This window comes from Emericellopsis atlantica (assembly GCF_019669845.1).
Source record: "Emericellopsis atlantica unplaced genomic scaffold F5Z01scaffold_19, whole genome shotgun sequence".
In the NCBI taxonomy this organism is placed as follows: Eukaryota; Fungi; Ascomycota; class Sordariomycetes; order Hypocreales; family Bionectriaceae; genus Emericellopsis; species Emericellopsis atlantica.
Window position 1 is genome coordinate 532,919 of NW_025764721.1, and position 6,000 is coordinate 538,918.

The window sequence follows — 6,000 nt, forward strand, 5'->3', positions numbered from 1 at the left end:
TCTTGTTTATCGTGCGCTGAGTTCTTGTGTTATCGCGAAATAGGAGATATTTTAGTGATCGGTGTAAACTTTAGTAGTGAACTTCGTTCCTAGCATATAATGCTTAAATTCCTTAATAGCTGCGATAATTGCTAGGAATTCCTTGTCGTAAATGGGGTAGTTTAGTTCCGCACCGTGGAGTTTCTTTAAGAAGAATGCAATTAGTCGTACGTTGCTATTATCGTCTTATTGACCGATTTGTGCTCCTATGGCGTAGTCCGATGCGTCTATTTCTAATTCGAGTAGTCTTCCGGGGTCGTAGGTTGTGAGTATTATATTTAATAGTATAGTGTCTCGCAATCCTTCGAATGCCTTTTATTGCTCCGTTTCCTACTTAAATTCTTCTTTTCCCTTAGTGAGTCCCGTGAGTAGTGCTGCGATTTTCGCAAAGTCGCGTATAAAGCGTCGATAATAGTTCGTAAATCCCACGAACGCTTGTACTTCCTTAAGCGTTGTTAGCACGGGCTATTCTTTGACTGTATTAATCTTTGTTTATTCTATTAGGATTTCGTTTGGTCGGATCGTGTGTCCGAGGAAGACGGTTTCTTATATATAAAACGCACTCTTTTCTAGGTTAACTAAGAGGTTCGTATCTTAAAGTATTTTTAGTACCTAGTGGACGTATTTCTTGTGTTCTTTAAGGTTTTCCGAGAAGATTAGAATATCGTCTAGGTATGCTATAACGAAGATATCTAGGTACTCCCTAAGTACGTTGTTAATCATTCGTTAGAAGGTAGCTAGAGCATTAGTGAGGCTAAATAGCATTACTAAATACTCGAATAGACCGAACTTGGTGCGAAAAGCTGTCTTCTATTCGTCTCCTTTCTTCATGCGGATTAGGTTATAGGCTCCTTTTAGGTCAAGAGCGGTGAACTAGTTCTTGCCGTGAAGTCTATCCTTGAGCTCGTTAATAAGCGGCAGGGGTGTCCTATCTTTGATCGTAATATCGTTAAGCTACCGATAGTCCACGACTAGTCGTAGCTTCCTATTCTTTTTTAGCACGAACATAATAGGATATCCTGCTTCCGAGGTAGAGGTTCGAATATAGCCTTTCTTAAGCATTTCGTCGATATATTCTCGTAATGTTTTAAGTTACTTCTCGTTAAGGTTATAGAGTTTGTAGAACTTAGTCGAGGTTCTAGTTTTAAGATAGATTTCGTGATCCTACTAACTATATTGCGGAATACCCGTTTCGAGGGTTTCCTTAAACAACCTACTATACTTTCGGTATTCTAGCGGTATATTCTTTATTCGTTCTTCTTCTATTATAGGTTTCTTCTTTCTTTCTTCTTATAGGGCTTGGTTTGCCTTAAATATCTTTTGTATAATGTTAGCGAGGATTCGTTTTCCTTGTTTGTATTGTATACCCGGTTGTATAGCCTTCTCGGTTAGTACTACGGCTTTTGCCTGCTTCGGCTCGCTTATATCCTTCGGTAAAGATCCTTTAGAGGCTAAGTCGTCGCGAATATTCGCTTCCTTCTAGTTAAATAGTGATCGTCGCGTTATCGTGTCCACCCACGCTAACTAGCTAGTGCGCTAATCGACTACCGGATTACTTCTCGTTAACTATAGGTGACCTAGTATTATATCGTATTTATATAAGTCTATAATATCGAAGACGATTGTCTTATAGTGTCCTTATATCGTTGCGTCGAGATAATCGGTCTCGCGGTCGATAGTTCTACCATTATAATCGAAGCTTTGTCCTTTAATATTAAAAAGCTTATATGCCCGAGTCTTGTGATTCTATAGTAGTATGTGTCGGTTAACCACTGCTAGTGAGATATAGTTGCCTATTGCCCTACTATCTAATAGTACTCGTAGGCAATATCCGTTGATCTAGACTTCTAAAACCGTTTTCTGTCCTCCGTCTATCTCCACGGAGTAGAGGGTCTTTGGGTTTCCTTCGTCGTCTTGTGCCCTTTCTATAGGCGATGTTAATAGTTTTTTAACGGGTAGTATTCTATATCGATATTGTTGTCCTCGGGGTCGTATGCGTAGCTGCTATCGTACGACTCTGGGTATATCGAGGGATATTGTTTTCCTTCTTCTTCGTATGGGTGATATATATACCCGTAGCAGTAGACTCCGTAGTCTAGTGTGTATCCTTCGAAATACCTGTGTGTAACATACTACGTGCATGCTTTTCCTTGCGGAATAAGGTATTCTCGTGCCTCGATTCTATGTCGTAGGTGTAGCGTTTCCTTCGCTCTAGTATACCTTTCGTGGTTTGTCTTGCCTTTACTAATATAGTCTCGATTCGCTTGTTCGGTAGGGTCGAACGGTAATCTTATACCGTTAGGGTGCTTCTCGTATCCCTTGCACCCTTATCCGTAGCTTAAGGCGTATTCCTTGCTCTTGACTATCTTAATACCGAGCAATACCTTTGCGGCATTCTCGTGTCGCCGGAGCTCTTCTATCTCCTTTTATTCTCTGGTTCTATGCTAATCGAATACCTTTGCCTTAGCGTGTCGTGGATAGTCCACTAACTAACATCCGCGCCACGTTTTCTAGTCTCGTGCGTATACTTCGGGGTATTTTGCTAACTACCTTAGTATTATATATCCTATACTAGGTTCTACGTATATATATTCGTAGAACTTCGCTTTATGCTTTTCGTATAGGTCGTTGATAACGCGGGTGGCTAGTCCCTTAATTAGGTAGATTTAATGCCTTCCTTTATTAAGTGTATATATTCTGCAAAAGTAGTATATATAAGAGATCTATAAGAGTTCGTAGTATTTTAGCGTATCTAGGTATATACGTGGGTCGTCTCCTAAGACTATTCTTCGGCCTATTACCTAGTTGATTCCTCTGTCTAGTATCTAAGCGGGGATAACTATCTAGAGGTCTTCTCCTTGCGGCAGGGGGTCGTATCGATCTATCGCTGCTTCTATCTATTCTCGTGGGGTTGCTCGTCCGTGTAGTAGGTTGGTCTCGAGTATCCTTTTCTTTTGTAGTAGTTCTTCTTCGTAGTCTAGGGTATCGGTTATATCGCTTCCCGAATTATCGCTATCCTTAGGGGTTATAGTGATTTTCTATATAATAGCAAGGGTCCTTGCCTTCGGGGCTTTTAGAAACTATCCCGATTCTTCCTTGCCGCCTTTGTGGGTATAGTAGTTATTATCATAGCATCCTGACTAGTGTAGGGCTTCGTGCGCCACTAGTTGGTTCATAGGTTGCTTATTAACCTTCTTTGGCATTTTTTCTATATTAGCTGCTTGGTTAGGGCATAGCACCTTAGACCAGCTTGGGTACTTCGTATCGTAGCCGGACCTAGTTATGTTTAGTTACTTCGGCTTACCTTCAGGCACTAGTCTCTAGCCCTAGCCTCGCCCCTTCTTTAGTGAGCGGTATTCGCGCTTCCAATGACCTAGCTTGCCGTAGTTATAGTAGGTTGAGTTTTTCTTGTTATTGTCTATCGCGGCGAGTTATCGTTGCATAGCGTCTAGGTCTATAGGTCCTGGGTTTGTCGTATATGCCTATACTATATTCTACTATCGGGGGCGTCCTTGGTTTAGATAGTAGCGACGTCCTCCGTTGCTATTGTTTCTGAAGTTTAGGTACGATTAATTTATATTCCTCCCTTTGCCTAATATTTTACGCTTTAGGTATAATCGGTTGTCGATCCTAATTACGTTCGTGATATACTCCGTGAGGGACTTAGGTGTGTCTTTGTCGTAGAGTTGCTCCTGGACCTCTAACTTTAGACTATTGAAGAAGTAGGTTATAAGGGGTTCGTCGTCCTATCCGAGTCTGCTGGATAGTTATCGAAACTTTAATACGTAGTCCGTAGCAGATCCCGTTTGCTTTAGGGTTCGTAGGGTCTTAATATTAACCCGGTTCTTATCTATATTCCCGAAGACGTCCTTAATAGTGTTCTCGAAACCTTCGAAGCTTGCGAATATAGCTTGAGTTTCGTCGTCTTAGAGGTTGGCCGTAGTCTCTATAAAATCCCTTATACGTGGTTCGAACCACGCTAAGGCCGTGCCGGTGAGATATATTCCTGCGTGAAGGATCTTATCTATATTATCGGCGAGCTTGGTAGGGAATAGTCGATAGTATATCTTGAGCTGAGTTAAGAACCCGTTTAGTTATCCTAGGTTGCTATCGAACGGTCTAGGTGACTTAGGCTTAATCGTCTCGCTAAGGTCCCTAACGTTATTATTCTCTATATCGGCTATAGTGTCGTATTGCTTAAGTACTTAATACGGTAGTATACTAAATAAGAGCTATTAATATATAATATTCGGGTCTAGACTAGCTACCGGGTAGATAGAATAGAAGTCGGGTTTGAACTAAGTATACTAGGATATCGTTGACTTAAGCGGTCGGGTTATAGTCTATGTGCGAGATAGTGGATCTTGCGTAGATAATTGTATTGATAGCTAAGGAGCTGGGTAGAGACTGACTATGGTGAAGCGTAGCTCCCTATATACTAAGGTGATCATTGTTCCCGACAATGATCTGTTCTGCTTGTTCGCAGTGATCCGTGATGATCGCAATGATCGCGGGCGCGATCATTCGTGTAAGTGATGATCATGCTGTGAGTGGGTAGAAAAAGTGGGGTGTGCCTGGAAGCACGTGAAGGCCGCATACTGGGTCGTAACACTACGCGTATCGACGATACGATAACGATAAGGATTACTACGTCTTCTAGGTGTATACCGATAGCGAAGCGATATTTATATCTAATTATAAGGCGATCGGGAAGAAGCTCGGGGTCGACGACCGGCTTAACGGGTCGGATTTACTTAATACGGTCTATAGTAAGATAGGAGAACGGTCGGCATAGGTTATAATCCTCGATAACGTTAATAATCTCGGGTTATTTAGCGTTAGTCTAGTATAATAAGGGACGAACGAGAGCTTGCGCTACTATATCCCCTACGTATTATAGGGAATACTATTATAGATAAGTCGAGACGAATATATTACCGGCACGCTTATAGGATCGCGTCGAGGGATCGAGGTATGGTCTATAGTTACCGAGGAGGCGACGACGCTTCTTACTAGGGTAAGGGATAACGAGTCGACTTTTAGTAAGGCCGGAGTCGATACTCTACTAGAAGAGCTATAATATCTCCCGCTAGCAATCTCGCAAGCTAGCGCCTATATGCGGCGTATGTCGATATCGGTTAAGGACTATCTATATCTCTTAAAGTAAGGCAAAACTCGCTAGGAAGTCTTAAAGATAAGCGATACTAACCGATATCGACGGCCGGAGGTATTAAATAGCGTGTTTAAGACGTGGAGGATCTCGATCGAGGGGATTCGAGTAGAGAGCGAGATATTATACCGGATCCTATATATAATTGCGTATATAGAAAGCTAAGATATACCATATAACCTAATAGCGGCGGCTAGTTAATATAGTATAGTTAACGAGGACTATACCGGAGAGACTACCGATATTAAGGTAGGGCAAGCTATTTGTTACGACCCAGCATGCGACCGCATGCGCCTCTCACGTGCACCCTACTTTTTCCTCCAATCATACCACTACGCATAAAGTATGGCTCGCGACCTCACCGTGAGCCTACGCTCTAATATTAACGCATGGCTCACTAGATCACGACGCTCCCGTAAGCCCTTACTTTCATAAACTAGTATATAGGAAGCTACGCTTCACTATAGTCAGTCTCTACCTAGCTCCTTAGCTATTAATATAATTATCTACGCAAGATCCACTATCTCGTATATAGACTATAACCCGACCGCTTAAGTTAACGATATCTTAGTATACTTAGTTCAAACCCGACTTCTATTCTATCTACCCGGTAGCTAGTCTAGACCCGAACGTTATATATTAATAGCTCTTATTTAGTGCACTACCGTATTAAGTACTTAAGCAATACGATACTATAGCCGATATAGAGAATAATAACGCTAGGGACTTTGGCGAGACGATTAAGCCTAAGTCACCTAGACTATTCGATAGTAACCTAGGATAACTAAACG